General features: G+C 31.7%; 1 long non-coding RNA gene across 2 annotated transcripts; it reads left to right on the top strand.

Moving 5' to 3' along the window:
• The first annotated feature begins 7,824 nt into the window (after positions 1 to 7,824).
• LOC111921244 (uncharacterized) lies at positions 7,825 to 12,004 on the top strand. Of its 2 annotated transcripts, XR_002860118.3 has the most exons (3): positions 7,831 to 8,211; positions 9,617 to 9,691; positions 11,710 to 12,004. It is a non-coding gene; the product is annotated as an uncharacterized LOC111921244 (long non-coding RNA). The 2 variants fall into 2 exon arrangements; XR_006185109.2 differs by having other exon boundaries at positions 7,825 to 8,211; positions 9,617 to 12,004.
• The last annotated feature ends 6,713 nt before the right edge of the window (positions 12,005 to 18,717 follow it).

Here is an 18,717-nt window from a genome sequence, read left to right as displayed (position 1 = left end):
TACTTTGAGAAGAAATTCATAGATCGTGCTGAATCATAAATGCGTATTTTCCAGGTATTTAAATGTAGCACTGCCAAAAACCAATGGACACAATAACGTTTATGGGGAATAGAACCTGCAAACAAAAAAATAGTCATAAATTCAGTAATATATATATATATATATATATATATATATATATATATATATATATAAAACTTAACTAACCATATCTACATCCTTCCATTTAGGATAGCCTCCAACACCGTTTGCTACATTCCTAAAAAAATGATTTTACGGGTTGCAAATTGAGTTCTTGAGGGTATATCGTCCACCTTGCGTTCGTCAACCGTCTTTCCATGAGCAATCCACTCCATATCGTAATATGTTGTACATTTTAAGATAAAAATGTTACAATTATTTATATAAGTTATCGTCTAAAGTAGTTAAAATTTAACGAATGTTACCGAAGAAATTAACCACTCAGAGTCAGTAACTGCGAGTAACCTCGACCAAAACTCCACACCCAGTAGGAGTATATGCAATCTATATATAGTGTTGAGGTTGGAAGAGATCATATTCCATTCTTTCCAAAATCCAACGTACTAGCAACATGAAGACTGTCCAATAGGAGATGATTTGAAACATCATTACTCTCTTCATTCACAATGTCTTCATTTGCTTTTTCAGGACTCTTCACTGCTTTTTCCCTTGTTTTGGTGATTTTCTTCAATTTTGGTGTGGATTGCATCTAAAAAATTAACATGTTAAATAATTATCAATAACATAATATTTTATAAATACACCAAATTTAAAATATGAGTTTTGTACCACTGTGAACGACGTCCGCTGATACCATGCAACACCCCTCTTTCGTTGCGACCTAACATTAGGAGTCACTGTTTTTTTGTGATGTCCACCCACATTCGGTGACTGCTCAACATGCGTAGGTGTACACCCAACTCCCCCCTCTAAACCATGAGTAGATATATCATCATAGTCTAATTGTGTACCATGGTACTACGTTTCTTCCTCCTCTTCATTTACCATGTCATCCTCCTCTCTAAACGTTGTATCTGGTTCATCTTTTTTCTGTTATACACTGTCTACTTTAGAAGTTAAGTCAGCCACAACGCCTAGTAGATGCTTCACTAATGCCTTTGTGCTCGTTTTCTTCTTCTTTATCGTCTTTGTTGATGTGTCGCTTGGCATATAAGTTCTTTCTACTTCAGGTTGTTGCGAGGAAGAAGCATTTGTGGCAGATGCAGTCGAAGATGTTTCCGAATTGTACTTCTTTCTTTGAGGAGGCGACAATAGGTGGACTATGTTGCCGTGGGGGAGACTCTTCATCGTTAAGAGTCCAATTGACGTAGCGAATATAAAACGACAACATGAGCTCCGTCGATTTGCCATGACAGAAATAGGTTGGTTGTTAGGATGAAAAAAAATCAGATTGTTAGTTTAACATGAAAAAGCATTGGAATTTGTAATTATATATAATCCTTAATATAAAAAACATACTACAAACACGTTGATTATTCGATGACATTGAACCCAAGATAACGGTGTTTTACTTTTACTTTTACTTCAACAGTACCTCATCTGTGGCAATTCTGTCCGCGTGCATATATAATATTGGGTTGCCTCTGGGAATGTCTCCAAAATCCATATCTATGGAAAAAAAGGTAAGTATCATGCTATAATATTATAAAAATGAAAGTACAACGACATTATAGAGTACAAACCGAAGTACAATGTTATTATTGTAAAAAAATGAAAGTATGATAACTATTTAAATGCATTAGAAACTAACATTAAACGGAAGCCTAAAACCGGCAACAGTATACTTGTGTACTTTTTTGGATTCAGGATTGGCCTGCTTGAATACTCTAAATTTTTCTATATTCAGTTTCACCAAAATCCAATTGCATCCCCTGAATCTAAAAAAGAAACCTCCCAATTTTAAACACTTGTTGAGACCTTACTTCATGCAACATCATCAAATGCGCAATTAAGGGGTCACCATGGGGGACATGCATTCCTAAGAATCTTCCAAACGGTGAAGCTTCAAATAATACTCGTTGTGATTATGTTAGACACGGAAAATAGTCTTTAATGATCGTACCCACCACGCCTTTTAAAGTCAAATCTGTTTTTTGATTGAGATCATCGTGCTACAAAACATATACATTTAATTTCATATAAAACATTAGTAATTGAAAATAAAAAACAAGGTTTCAAAATTTCTTTTCTAATTCGGTTTATGAAATAAATAACAATGTACTTTTTATATAATAAATAGTTGATATAAAATGGCAGAAAAAATGGGGAAAAAGCAATTTCAGGTCATTCCGCGGAGACCCCTCTGCGGAGTGACCTACACCTCCGCGGAGACATATTTTTCGCTTTTTGGTTCATTCCACGGAGGCAATACATCAATCCGCAGATGTCCTTCTGCGGAGTGACCCACCCCTCCGTGAAATGGATCTTCCCAAATCCGGCTGTCTGTTAATTCTAAAATCTACCAAATCTAAATCTATACATATTGACAATTATTAATTGGATTTTCGTAACATTTAAATCTTAAATATACACAATACGACATTAATCCAAAGAATTTCATTAAACATTGGACAGGTCATCGGAAAGGGGGTCTACTCATATACAATTGAGGTTCAGGTGCAGAGACAAATGAACTGGCTCATAAATTGAGTTACTAGGATGGATGGTGGTCAAAACTTAAATAAAGCTGATGCGGGAGCATTGTCAAATTGTCGTGAGTGGTTGCTTTGATCATCATCTCTAAGCCATTATTGACAATTTACTGTGCAATGTAATATTATTGTATAAATCTTGCTATATTTTTTACCAAAAGTTTAATTTATTCTTTTTCATTTCCTTTAAATTAGTTGTGTCTTATGTTTCAGTGTTATCAGTAACCATATTTTAAGTATGGATTAAGTATCTTTATATCCATTCAGTTTCATGGTTCAATAAATCTACCATTTTTGGAATCTAAGCTACAACGGTATGCTCTTTCAGCTTTGAATATATACTATACTTAGAAGCCTATATGACATTGCTTTGAAAATGTGTAGATTAGAGATGGAGGTGATATATATATATATATATATATATATATATATATATATATATATATATATATATATATATATATATCCTGCACCAACCATTTTGGTAAAATATAAGATTTATAATTTTTTATTTCACATGCAGCAGTAAATCCTCTTTCTTGCTTTTTCACCCTAAACAATGATATTTGCTTATTTACATGCGAAATTTTTTACATCACCAGCATAAATTGGGTGGGAGTTGGCGGTTAATATTCTTCTATAAAAATTCATGACTTTAAATGTAGTGTTAATATGTTTCTCTTTTAATTTGCTAGAAAAAAAAATCCAAGTGGAGGTAAACCAAAATAAAAAATATGTATTATATACTAATAATTGTTTTTGTTAAATACAAAATACCTACAACTACTTTTTCTAACAATTTAGGCAATGGATTTGATTTACCTCTAAACAATGTTAAGCAATGCAGGTTAGCAAAAGATATTGTCCACATCTTTTGTTTTAAAAGAAAATAGATTACATGGCTTATATATAAGATATAAGGCTTTGCCTATTTTTTTATTTCACTTTTTGTAACGCCCGTAGATCCGGGCTAGTCAATTTAGAGACGATAAGCATCAAAAATGACTTTTTGATGGAAGATTATTTAGAAGGATTAATCTTAACCAAGTCGTAGTATATGTCACAAGGTTTCCGTGCATATAAAGAATGCCAAAATCCGAGTTATAACGAAGAAGTTATGACCTGTCGAAGTTTCGCGACAGTACCGACACGACCCAGCGCGACGTAAATAGTGAATTTAAGGTAGATATATATCTATCCTTAGTGATCTAAACGAGAGTCGAAGATGTCTTCGATAGTAGTCCAACGATAAAAAGACAGACGAAAACGGAGTTCAGATGAAGGAGTTATGAATTTCGAACAGAGTTTTCCTGTCCCGGCCTACTAAAGATAATATATAAGTAATATATTTATAATATATTAAAAATAAAGTCAAACTTCGATAAAAAGATTCATTCTCTTCATAAAAAATAGGAAGTAGAACCAATAAAACCAATAAAGATGTCGTTTCGACGGTAATTCTGATTTATTGGCAAAGAATCATGATCTAAAGATATCCATTAACCATAGTCTACAAAATAGAAATCCCTCGCTCAGAAGGGAGCTTGACTGCAAGATCCACCTATCGAGCAGGGACGAAAGTCGGCCTTAGTGATCCGCGAGGTTTTTTAAATCCATCGGTGAGATATACATACATTAGCCAATGGAGTCTCAACGAGAGTTTTAGAGCATAATCTCACCTACGCGTCGATATAAAGAACGTCGAAAATGGAGTTCGTATGCGAAAGTTATGAATTTCTGAAGTTCGGGGTGTGAAACCCCAAAACTGTCAGATACCACGACGTGGCAAGTCTTCTGACACCTCCAGGAGTCCCCAGATGCAACTTGAGATGCGCATGCAGTGACGACCAAGCCCACGACGTGGAAAAAGGTGCCACGACGTGGCATGGGCAGATTTTGCCATATAAATAGATTTGAAGGGCCAGTCGAGTTTGGTTGCTCATTCTTTCATCTCTCTCCTATATTACATCGTTTTACGTGCAATTTTACCCCCCTGAAGCCCCGGTATCACCCCGAGACCCGAAGCAAGTCCCGAAGCCCGAAGATCCCGAGAAGAAAAGAGTTTCCGAGTCGAAGCTCTGCCCGCGAGAAACCCGATGTGTGAAGTGATCCCGGTTTCACCGAAGAATACTACCATTGCAAGCCGTAGTGCTGTCCGATCATCTTCTGATCAAGTGAGTGTGTGGTCACTTTCTTCTAACACATAAATATTAAGTATTTGCTATGAAATACGTGCTATGTGTTTATATATTGTTGTTTATTTGAGATGTTGGTGGAATACATGAACTATATAGGTTTTAATGAGTTAAACTGTATATGTATTTTGTAACTACAAATATGTTGGGTAGGACATGGGTAGATGAGATCCATGAGTATGGATCAGATCAAGAGATTAGTTTAGATCTGTGAGTAGGAATCAGATCAAGAGACTAGTTTTAGATCCGTGAGTATGGATTAGACCAAGAGGTTAGTTTTAGATCCGGGAGTATGGATCAGGTAAAAAGATAAAACTTGTTATTAATCCGGGGGTATGGATTAAGACTAAGTTAATTGTCCCTAGTCTGGGAGTACGGATTGGGCACAGTTATAGATATGGGAGTATGGATCAGATCAGGATTAGGGTATAGTTAATTGTCCCTATTCCGGGAGTATGGAATGGGTACAATTATTGATCCGGGAGTATGGATTAGATCAGGAGGTTAGTTTTAGATTCGTGAGTATGGATCTGGTAGTTTTAGATCCGTGAGTATGGATCAGGTGAAAAGGTAGTTTTAGATCCGTGAGTATGGATCAGGGGAAAAGGTTAATTTTAGATCCGTGAGTATGGATCGGGTGAAAAGGTTAGTTTTAGATCCGTGAGTAAGGATCAAGTAAAGAGGAAAATTTTAGATACGAGAGTTTAGATTGTGTCGTTGTGAGGATCGATGGTGTGGGATAAGAGTTGCCTTTATATGGTGAAAATGTACAAGTTTGAATGTTCTATATTTATAAATATATGATATAACATTGTGGGATGAAAACCCTATATGCTCACCAGATTCCCAAGCCTGACCCACTCAGTTTTCTTTGTATCACATGTATCGATACGAAGACATATTTCACAGAGAGATTTAAAGGAGATATAAATCATTAGTGTAATTAAATGTAAGTTCTGTTTATGCTTATATGTCTGTATCGGAACACGACATCCCAATGTTTTATTATTAAATGAAAACACATTCTCTTTGAGAAATGTTTTGATAAGCTACTATCATATCTTTTTTTGGGAACAAATTCTGCAACCATTTTCTTTAAAAGATTACTCTGATTTTAAAAACAAAGCATAAACAAATCGGTCTTTTCTGGCTGTGAAATTGGGGATGTCACACTTTTACTCTTTACTATTTAAATATTATGATTTTATTATTTTATATGTTTTTTTTGTTTGCAACCGTGTAACATATGGGTTCATTTTCAATTAGGTTGTTGTCATTTGAATTTGGTCGATTTGGGTTTCTCCGTCTTGATCTTGAGATTTGGTTTTGAAGTACATATTGACTTGTTTACTACTACCATTTAAGGGTTTGAATGATTATCAACATAGGAGGATGGCTCTAGAGTTTTTCAAAGTCATCGTGATAGAAGGGATTTAACCTAATTTGAGGAACAAGAGAGTTTGGCTCTAAGCTTATCAATCACTCTATAATACATTTTGGGAATCCCTTTAAAAATGTTGTTATGTTTGTAAAGCGATACATGGGGTAAAATTATTATCAACTTTTTGTTAAAACTTTTGATGTTCATAAATGATTTTATTATATCATTGATAATTTATTTGTAGGCTTTGACACTAAATAAAGATTGACAAGGGAATCCAACATGTATTATAGAGTTAAACATTTATGGCTTCTTCAAATTTTAAAACAACACCAAAATAGCAAAAAAAACTTTCTAGCCATACCAAAAAGACCAATTATTTTTGTCAATTAGTTATATCTTATTTGTAACCAGTTAGTTTTGATCAACAATGTCTAATTACATCTTATAATTTTAACATATGAGAAAAACGTTAGTTTGATAAAAACAAATTATAACTCAATGAAGTTATTATATATATATATATATATATATATATATATATATATATTTAAAATTAGATCTCTTTATAAATATAGGTATGGTATTTGTTACAATTTTTTTTGAAAAAAAATCATTTTAACAATGTAGTTTTATTTGAAAAAAAAATAAGTTTAAAAAATTTATTTTTATGATTAATTGCCAATGTTTTTTTTAGTTATTATAATTTGATATTTCACTCTAAAAAAATAATAACTTTATCATTAATTTCGACATAAGAAATGTTGGTCATATCTTCATAATATTTGGCATAAATAATTTAAATAAACATTTATACAATTAAAGATCAAATATTTACAACATGAATTAAATTTTATAGTTTGTATATTTGCAAAATAAATGATAAAAATTAAGAAAAAAATACAATTGTTTAGTAAAAATATATATTAATTTTAAATAATCAATATAAAAGTGTGAAAAAAAATTTAAATCTTATTAATTTAGCACAATTTAAAGAAATCTTTTACCTGTGCTTTTCACCTATTATAACCTAGTGAGACTAATAAAAGTTTAAAAGTTGAAACCAAAATGTTACAAAATCCACCCATTATCTTCTTTAGATGAGATAGTCTTTATTTAAACGCTTTGTTAGATACTAGGTGTGAGACCCGTATTTTATACGAGTTTAATAAAAAAAAATTAAATATGAAAGTTTAAACAAAAATTTATTTAAATTTGAAATTTAAAAAGAAACATATTAAATATATATGAGTACTAATATTATAATTTATTGGCTATTTTCAATTAAGACAATTATTAATTGAGCTGTAAATATGATGTGTTAATTAAAAAAAGATAAAAAAAAATGACAAAAATACCTAAAAATGAAAAATGACATGTGTCCAAATTAATAAAAAAGTGATATGTGGCAAAATTATTTTAATTTATTAGAAAAGATAGTTTTAGAAAGAAATAATGAGAAAAAACATAATTATTCATCAACTTTTAAATAATATATGTTGTGATTCATTAAAATACAATCCGATGATAAAATAAAAAATAAATAAATGAAACTTGAGCCTAAATCAACATGTTAAAAGAGGCCATCTGGACTATAGGGACATTTCTCGAAACAGATCCACAGTCCATTTTGACCAAGAGGGAAGATGTTCTGTTAGTTTTCTTGGAAAATTCGCATGAAAGCGAGAGTACCGACATTGATAATGACAATTTAAACCTAAATCTCATCTTTGTCGCCAGATTAGGTCTTGTTTTACCACAAATATACTCGTTGTATCGGCTAAATCGACGACTTTTCAGAATTTAAGATCAAGGTATGCTGAATCCAAATAATTTTGATTTATTTACCTGATTATAAAAATGATTCTCATCACGCGTCTCTCTGTAACTTCCGCCAACCTTCGTCGTCTTCCCCAAATCAACATCAATATGTGGTCAGCGGGTACGCGTTTCTCTTACACACACTTACTTCAATCTGACTCGGCCGTATTATTTTAATAAATGCTTTGAATAACTTGTAGCGACTGCCAATCGAGTGATTTTGATTTTACCCTTGGATGAGACGAATTAGAATTAGGTCAATTTTGAGAATTATCATAGTTATAATATGTTAAAAAGTTCATGACTGTTTCATGGTTTGAATAAAGTAGCCATTGGAGCATGCTATGATTGCTATCGTTATAATTTGGGTGTTCCAATCCAACACCTAAAGTTCAAAACCTTAAACCCATCCATTCTTTTTCCTAATTTATGCAGAAAATATTAATTTCGTATATATCCTTATTGAAATCATTAAAATTGAAAAAAATAATTAAATGGACAATACTACCCTTATCTTCTATATCACATATTTCATGAATCCCTTTACCTGCTGCCATGCAGTAACTTTGTATTATGATCAATAGAAGTGAATTCATGATTTTTATTATGAATTATGCAATATACCCCTTTTTATGCAATCAATTTGTGTATCTATGTTTAACTTAATGCAAAAAAGAATGAATTGATTGAGAAAATTAGGAGAGTCATTGTTTTCCTTGTTAAGTTAATGATCAAGTTATCATTTTAACAAACCATTTTACCTTTTTAGCAATGTACTTACAAAGTATATTGCTATAAATCAACTTTTTTTTTGGGTTCCAAAATGTTCTTGTAATCAAGAATTCTCATGAGGTCATGACTTCTAGACTCATATACAGTTGACTAAATAAGTATAACCAAAATCAGACAAAATTCTGGAATTCAACAGAAGACAATTCAAAATTCCTATATTGGTTGATTCATCTTCTAATTTCATATCATACTAGGTGTGTGACCCATGTATTACATGAGTTTATTTAAAAAAAAAAAAAATTTAACAATTTGAAAAGTTTGAACTTATAAGAAAAATGAGAATTTTTTTGAATTATTAAAATTAATGAGGCTTTAATATATTGAATACATTACATATATAAACCCTTTCTAATAAATACCTTACATATATATTACCTTACATATTAAATGTGGAATTTTAATTTAATAAAATGAAAAATACAATAAAATGACAAATGAAAAATAAAAAATTTAAAAATTTTAGAAAATGTCATGTGTCCAAATGAAGAAGAAGACGACATGTGGTAAAAAAAACCTTCATTTATTAGAGTAGATTTCACTTGTAAAGCTTTTTAAATCATTGTAAAAGTTTTAAATGCACCTTCTTATTGATGCACTGAAACCCAAATCCAACCAACAATTATTTGTAACCTTGCAAAATATAAAGATTAAATAAATAAATTAGTGAAATAATCAAAAGTTTCATGATGTTGTAAATCCCAAATTCAAGTGATAATCATAGCCGATTGCAACAGGGAAGAGGTGAGAAGACAAAAAAAGGCGACTCAATCTGCCATCGAAGCAGGTAAAGGGATTCATGAATTTAGAAGGTAAGGGTATTATTGTCAATTTAGTTATTTTTTTTCAATTTTATTGATTTTATGTTGTAAAAAATGATTATTAAACAATAAAAACTATTTAAAAATAAGATTTGGACAAATCCGATATTTTAAAACGTTAAGAATGGCAAATATGATATTTAAAGTTTAGGTCGGACAAATACGATATTTAGACGTTTAATAAGGGTATATATGAAATTTTCCCTTTATTGTGTAACTAGGATATCAACTATGGAGTGTTGTGGCGACAATAATGGATTTGATAAGTATTAAAATGTAAGTTGGTACATGTCACATAGAAACTTAGGAGGCATGAAGTTGGTAAACAGGAGCCAAAGTCATCTCAAACAAAAATATTGAATACAAAGTTAGGAGGCAAATCCATAAAAGTCATGGGCAAATCCATCCAAGCAAAAATAATGAAAAAAAAACTTATTATATATGACACATATATAAAAATAAAGTAGGATTATCCTTTTAAGTTAACAAATGAAAGTTCAAATAATCAAAAACGTATTTATATGTGACCCAACTCTTACATAGAAAGCGTATATAAAGATTAACACAAAAAAAGGAGGCAAACTCGATTTTATAGCGACACCTAGATAATAAAAGCAACTTAAAAAAAAATTAGTGAACGAAAGTTCTAAATTTACGTTGAAACGTTGATTACTTCCAATTTATGCCACATATATAAATATAAGCATGTAGGAAAATATATATTTAAAGTTAACGAACGAAAATTATTAAGGAGTATCATATTATAAATATTACCGGGGGTAAACACGAAAGTTTAGCAAGACGAGTGATCAAATTGACATTTTAGAAAGCTCAAAGACGATGTAGTCAACATGACATTTACAAAATTAAGGTAAACACGAAAATTTTGAAAGTCGACGAGATCAATATGATATTGAGAAATTAAATAGTCTCCTACTTTTTGTTCCTACTATCCTCCTACTTATTTTAGATGGTGACAAGTGTCATTAAATTTAATTTAAATTTGATTGAGATGTTAAATTTCTACGTCATCATCTTAAATAGGTAGGAAGAAAAATAAAAACAAAAGGTAGGAGAATATTTAATTTTTCTATGATATTTTATAAAGTTCAAAACTGAGAAGATCAAAGTCACATTTTACAAAATTGAATTGTGGAAAATGTCATTTTACAAAGTAGTAGAACTTGGGTCGACAAACAATAAAATTTAAGATCCAAAGATACTAACTAGCAAAGTCCACTGACTTTGCTATTTAGTATATAGATAATGATAAGTGATGCATACACAACATTTTTTCTCCATACACAACAATTTATGTTTATAGAGTTGTAGAATACAATATTTTTAAGCACAAGTTGTTGCGTACAAATATAAAATATTGTGTACGATTTAGCTCTTATCGATAATAGTGTTTCAATATTTGTACTTTATTAATTTATTCAATAATTTTTTTTACCAAATTTATACGACCACTTGTCCACCTTCTAAACTAAATGTATGTTTTGACAAAATTAGTTTTTAGCTCGAAGCTAAAAGTTTAAAGCCAGTAGCATGTATCTTTCATTTCTTGTATGAATTTTTGAGATAATGATAAGTGATTGATAAACAATATTTTTTCTCAGTACACAATAAATTATGTTTATAGAGTTGTACAATATAATATTTTTAAGCACAAGTTGTGTACAAATAAAAAATATTGTGTACGATTCGACTCTCATCGATAATGGCGTTTCAATATTTGTTTTTTTTTTATTAATTTACTCAACAATTTTTTTACCAAATTTATACGACCACTTGTCCACCTTCTAAACTAAATGTATGTTTTTACATATTTAGTTTTTAGCTCAGTTTTTAGCTCAAAACTGTCACACCCCCAAACCGAATTGGCGGAAAAATTCGGGGGTGGAGGACGTCATGTGCAGTATCATAACAATGCATAATAGTAAAAACAAGCAACAAAATCCATTGCATTAATAGAATAGTTAAATACATGTGTGTTCTTTTGTAAGGTTTAAATGACACCAAAATGTACAATCAAAAGACGAGTCTTGGATCCACTCCGTCCTTCAAAAGCTGCATGGGTGTACCTGTCTTACTGGTTCCCTAAGAATACAAGTTATTTTGAAAGAGAGGATCAACATAAAATGTTGGTGAGTTCATAAGTATTTAGTGTCACTTAGTAGTTAAAAACCTCGAAATGTTTGTATTTGAAACCTTGAAAAGTTTGTAAATTTTTCCCGAAAAATCCTATATTTCCTGCTTATAAATAATGTAGCCTTCTACCCGAGGCTCGACTGTTTTACATGTTTGTTTTTGTATAAAAATGTAATGTTTACATATGTACTTGTAATAGTAGGGCAAATATGGTAGTACTTTGTTACTGTGTAAAAATATGTTTTCTCCCACTTATTGCTATCATCTATTAGGAAAAAAAAAAAGTGTTCTATCTCATCAGTGAAACTACTGACTGTGAAATGATAAAAATGAAGACTCAAGGTCGTATTAAATGTACCATACTCCTTGGACAGTCTTATTGGCTTTAATTCCTATTTGGTTAATTAAAGGTTTAGATGTGAATTAGTTTGTAACCATGCTGATTGACGGTTGAATACCTGACAACCCTTTCGGTGTCATAAAATAGTGAGGTGACATTTTGTCACCCCTTGGGCTTACCGGCTGGGACTGCAGCTAGCAATCGGGGTATGGGAGTGTCTGTCCCGTATAGAACTATACACACGATGCCCGCTCTCCCTCCAGGAGACTCTGGATACAATGTGATACAACAATGTATTGTCGTATCATGAAGTAGTATTTCACATTCTAGTTATCGTATTCTAGTGTTTGTAGAGTATATTATAGTGTATTGAATATTCTCTATGTACTAGCGTATAATATGTTCTCTTGTATAGTATAGTGTATGCTCTCTTAGTCTCTCGTCATAATATGTTCTTTATGTCTCTCATATTAGTAAGTTTGTACTGATTCATAAATGAACTGAATCTGGTATGTTTCATTGTACCAGTAATAGTGAGTAGTAACCTCTTAAACTATACCTATTATAGTTTACTAGTAATGTTGTTTGAATGACTGCTTGTGTATTGAACTGAAATAAAAGCTTTTATATCTATATACATATACATGATATATAACTAAGGTTCAAACGAAACTCAGACAAACAACCGAATACTCTAAGTCCACAACCAAACAAGGAACAGGAAATAAAGTGAGTTATCAGTCCTAAGTCTTTTCAACCTTACTTATATAACTATATCTATATAGACATGATTGTTGACAATATATATGTAAAAGAGTTTGAATAAATAGTTTTAGTTTGAAAAGAATTTGATAAAGATTGATAACACATTTTGAAAGTATAAGAAATCTATATGTTTGCTCTAGTTATTAATCACATACGATTGATATAATAACTATAATGATTCAACTTGTATTCCCCTCATAAAAGCATTTAAAATTATTTAAAAGGTAGATTAAGGGGTATGAACTCACCTGTGATAAGTGGTTCAGATGAAAGAGTGGTATAGGATGCTAAGTGTCAGGTGAAGTCTTGAGCACACACACACGGATCCTATTTAGTATATAATGACACATATATGTATAAAATTAGTGTTTATCCAACTAATCAGGTAAGGGAAACACCTTAGGGACTAGGGTACACTTGAATGGGAAGGTAAAAATCATAAAGGATTGCGTATAAGGTGAGTTTACGGCCACACTTGGAGTTTACGGCCAAGTGTTCACGACCACATGTGTTTACGGCCAATGAGTTTACGGCCAATGAGATTACAGCCATAAACTCATGATTAAAAGTGTCAATGGGGGTGTTTTAAGGTCTTACAAACCACAAGGAAGGGTTCTAGCCTCAAGTCCAAGCCTTAGGAAGAGTTTAAGGCTCATATACACCTCAAACTAGGGTTTACAGCCAAAGGAGATGCTCTTGGCCGTAAACACCTCTTGTTCTTGTGAATGGACGATTTCAGGGTGTTTAGCATGTGATTCAACTAGATATCGAGTATAGGGAAGTAATACTTACGATATAGAAGCTTAAAAGGGCGATTTTGGACCAAAACACAAATGTGTTCTTGAAGATCTAACCCCAAAAGATGAAGTTAGTGGATTGAATCAAGGGGGTAATGCTAGATAAGAAGATGTATCAACTAGACAAGGGATAAAAAAACTTACATTTTTGGAAGAAAAGTGAAGATTCTTAATGATAGTTGAGAGCAAAACCTGATTTCTTGGCTTGGAAATGGTAAAAGTGTTGGAAAATGGCTAAGTATCATATATATATATATATATATATATATATATATATATATATATATATATATATATATATATATATATATAGGGGGAGTTCTCGGCCAACCAAGAGTTTACGGCCGTAAACTCTAGTTTACGGTCGTAAACTCCAATCCTTGGAGTTTTCCGGCTATATGCAGTGTACTGAACTCTAGAATACACTTGTTATCATTCCTTATGGTGGTTACTAGGCTTAAAATGCTCAAACAGACTCTAAGCAGTGCTAAAAGTTAGCAGAAACAAATCTGACTTTAACTGAATTGAATGATTGTACAAGAAATGAATTTCGGGTTGTCATAGAAACTAAAAGTTTAAAACCGGTAGCATGTATCTTTCATTTCTTTTATGAATTTTTGACAAAAGTATTCAAAATTTTTTGAAATCTATATAATTACATAAATTGACAATTGTATAAAAAAAATAAATATATAAATATATTATAAAGGCAATTTTGGAAATTAATTTTTTAAAAAATAGTTTTTAAATGCTACATGAAGTACTTTTTGAATTTGGAGTTTTTTTTAAACTAAAAATTTAACTACTCCCAAACAATACTTTTCAGTTAAATTGAATTTTTTTTGTTAAAATCTGAAAAGTTAGAAGCTCTCAAACACTTGCTATCAAACACTTCCCTAAACACAATTAAAATATCACATGTTTTAGAATGAAACTTGATTGCAATTTTGTGAAGAAAACAACTTTTCTTTTGTCTAAAAGTCTAAACGCAAACACATAGCAAGGTTCTTCGTACCATTTTATTTCCATTTTCTGTTGCAATCATTTTTTTCAGAATTTTTTGTTTCGAAAAACCAACCATATTATAGAATTGTATTTTATAAATTTATAGAATAATAATAATGAATTGTTTTATATTTGGATGATCGACACACATTTTATATAAGGGTGCTACAATAGAAATAAATAAATCTAATACCATATAATAAACAAATAAATGAAAATAAATTGCTAAAGGGGAAAATGACTTAGGAAGGTAACTACCTCTTATTCGTGTTCATATATTGACAACTTTTTTTTTTAATTTTTGTACATAATAAAGCAACTAACTTGTTTTAACTGTTTAAATTACACCAATATTACCGGTTAATACCTGTTTTAACCGGTAACTCAAAGGGAAAATGACTTAGGAGGGTAACTACCTCTTATCCGTGTTCACATATTGACAACTTCTTATTTTTTGTACATAAGAAAGCAACTAACTTGTTTTAACAGTGTAATATCCAAAAATCATGAACAAAAATTTTGTTTTTAATTTAATACTAAAACCATAATTGTCAAACCATTAATTTAATACTCCGGCATCGGGCCCCGCCCGGCATCAGGCCCCGTCTGGCATCGAACCCCGCTCGGTATACAGATCTGTCTCTCTTAGGCCTCACCCACTAAACACATGCAATCATATAACATGGTAACATATAAAGAAACATACTCTACCGTATCCCTGTCCTAAGAAACATACTCTGCTAATAATGAGATACGAAACATCGTCCGTACTCAACTAGTTCCAACCAGGGCTTCAGCAGTGCAAGGTGAGTCTCCTCACTGTGTGAATGGGTCTAAGGCCACAATGTCAACCCATGTAGTATATGAGTAGGAATATCTGGGGGTTAGCCCCAGACATTGTATGCTAGTATGTTATTCTAGACCAAGGTCCGATGTCGGGCGGGTGCCCGAGGAATGTTTGCATGTTAGATTATACTTGTTGTCTTTGTGATACTTGTATGTGCCTGGTAAGGAGGTGAGTGTGGGTGAGGTCCCATATCTCATCATTAGCTGAGTACGGACGATGTTCCGTATCTCATTATTAGCAGAGTATGTTTCTTAGGACAGGGATATAGTAGAGTATGTTTCTTTATTGATTGTATGTGTTTAGTGAGCGGGGCCCGGAGACAGGCGGGGCCTAAGAGAGATAGACCTGTATACCGAGCGAGGCTCGATGCTAGGCAGGGCCTGAAGCCGGGCGGGGCCCGATGTCGGAGTATTAAATTAATGGTTTGACAATTATGGTTTTAGTATTAAATTAAAAACGAAATTTTTGGTCATGATTTTTGGGATGTTACACAGTTAAAACAAGTTAGTTGCTTTCTTATGTACAAAAATAAGAAGTTGCCAACATGTGAACACGGATAAGAGGTAGTTACCCTCCTAAGTCATTTTTCCTTTGAGTTACCGGTTAAAACAGGTATTAGCCGGTAATATTGGTGTAATTTAAACAGTTAAAACAAGTTAGTTGCTTTATTATGTACAAAAAAGAAGTTACCAATATGTGAACACGGATAAAAGGTAGTTACCCTCCTAAGTCATTTTCTCATTGCTAAAGATACTAAAACGTTTTTAGTGTTATATCTTACAAACCACACAATATGTTTTTGATTAAACTAAGCACTTAATAAATGAGGTGTTTCACGAAAATAGCCAATTTTTTTATGTTTTGCAAAAATAACCATTTTGTCGTAAATACTTATTCTGGACTTGTATCTAAAATATGAAGTGATGCCACTTTCAACAAAATCACTAACATGCAACAAAGACTTATAAGAAGACAAAACCTACAACTCACATTTTGTCATTTTGGACTTGTTTTTGAAAGATTTTGGACTTCGTAATGATAAGTCTGAAATTATTCATTAGATTTCAAACTTTTTTTTTAGTAAAAAACAAAGTATTCCAAATTTGTTAGATTTTGGTACCAAACCATTTTGGAACCACCTATTCTATAACACGTCATTCCAGAATACGCGATGCTAGTACGTGATTCTAGAGTTGATCGTTCGAGAGTAAGATAACTATTATTTTATGATTGTAGTAAATCCGAGCTTAGTTTCCAATAGTATTATCTATTGATCATTTGTTAGATTTTATCTTTATCATTTGTTAGTTTCCAATAGTATTATCTATTGATCATTCATTAGATTTCAAACTTTTTTTTAGTAAAAAACAAAGCATTCCAGATTTGTTAGATTTTGGTAACAAACCATTTTGGAACCACTTATTCTATAACACGTCATTCAAGAATACGCGATGCTAGTACGTGATTCTAGACTTGATCGTTCGAGAGTAAGATAACTATTGTTTTATTATTGTGGTAAATCCAAGCTTAGTTTCCAATAGTATTATCTATTTATCATTTGGATAATGAATTAACAAAATGCATTATAATAATATATAAGCAAATACATTGTATGCAAAAGAAACAAAAACAACACATAATAATCATTTTGGAAAAACATATAACAACAAAAATAAATAAGGAAATATCTTCATTTAAGTAAAATGACATAACAGCCCTTAAGTTTTCACAAAAATATCGGTTTTACCCTTGGATGTGTTTTATGTCTAGTAAAGCCAGAAGTTTTGTTTGATTTGTTTATTTTTACCCTTGTAGCCGGTTTCCAAGTAACCCACCGGTTACCTAATGCCAGTAAAGCCCTTGAATTTTCAAAAATGTTCGGATTTACCTTTAAGTTTTTCAAAAATGTTCGGATTTACCCTTGCATTGATTGTTATTATAATAATAATAATAATAATCAAAATAACAATCAAGGTAAGGGTAAATCCGAATATTTTCGAAAAACGTAAGGGTAAATCCAAACATTTTTGAAAATTTAAGGGCTTTACTGGCATTAGGTAACCGGTAGGTTACCTGGAAACCGACTACAAGGGTAAAAATGAACAAATCAAACAAAACTTCGAGTTTTACTGGACATAAAACACGTTAAAGGGTAAAACCGATATTTTTATGAAAACTTAAGGGCTTTTATGTCATTTTCCTATCATTTACATATAACCAAATAAATTACAATACCCATACATCAACTCTACACTATAACGAAATACAATAAATACATTAACATTGTCTAAAACTAAAACCTAAATTGTAACCAAATGCAATACATGTGTGTTGATCTGCATATATTTGGTTACATGTAGCCAAAATACCGGATACCAGATGTATTTTTCAAGAGATGTTTGGATTGCTTAATGTGCACCTTTGGTACAGGTATTAGGTAAGGCACTCAAAACCAAGTCTAAATATACATGGAATATTTAAAAAAAAAACAACTTTTGACATGAGGACTTCTTTGGTTTCCTTCTTGTTAACCGACGATCTTTCTAGATCGCTCTTTAAGTATTTCTAGTCTGCTTTAAAACAAAAAGAAACCACAAATATATGCTAATTCTGAGTATGGTACTCAGAAAAATTGTCTTGTGGGCACACACACATCAATCCGGAACACGTCTTATGGTCTAGATTACAACGAACACGTCCAAAATACGACGAACTATTCCAAAACAATGTGTAGGATGTTTTGTTCAGGCTCATATTGATAAAACTCCAAAAAACATACCAATAATGAAGTAAAATACAATATAAGACCATTATGTGTTGCGATTTTGATGAACAGGCGATGTATCCAAACATATTCCAAATAAGGTTGCCAAAATTTTCTTGAGAAGGGATGGTGTTGCTAATGAAAATAAAATCAACATTAAGGTGGTGTTTGTTTTTTGTCCGCAGATCTTCTTAGTCTCTTCTGTTTGCATAGCGTAGACCACGCGCGCAGACATTAGAGCATCTCCAACCCACCTCCAAATGCCATTTTTTCCTCCATTTTCTCTCTCATTCTTCTCCAACCCTACCCCATTTCCCCCCATATTTGGAGATATGAATAGTATCA

Source organism: Lactuca sativa, chromosome 7 (assembly GCF_002870075.4).
Source record: "Lactuca sativa cultivar Salinas chromosome 7, Lsat_Salinas_v11, whole genome shotgun sequence".
In the NCBI taxonomy this organism is placed as follows: Eukaryota; Viridiplantae; Streptophyta; class Magnoliopsida; order Asterales; family Asteraceae; genus Lactuca; species Lactuca sativa.
The sequence above is the reverse complement of the archived record's forward strand: the minus strand, read 5'-3'. Positions and strand labels throughout refer to the sequence as shown.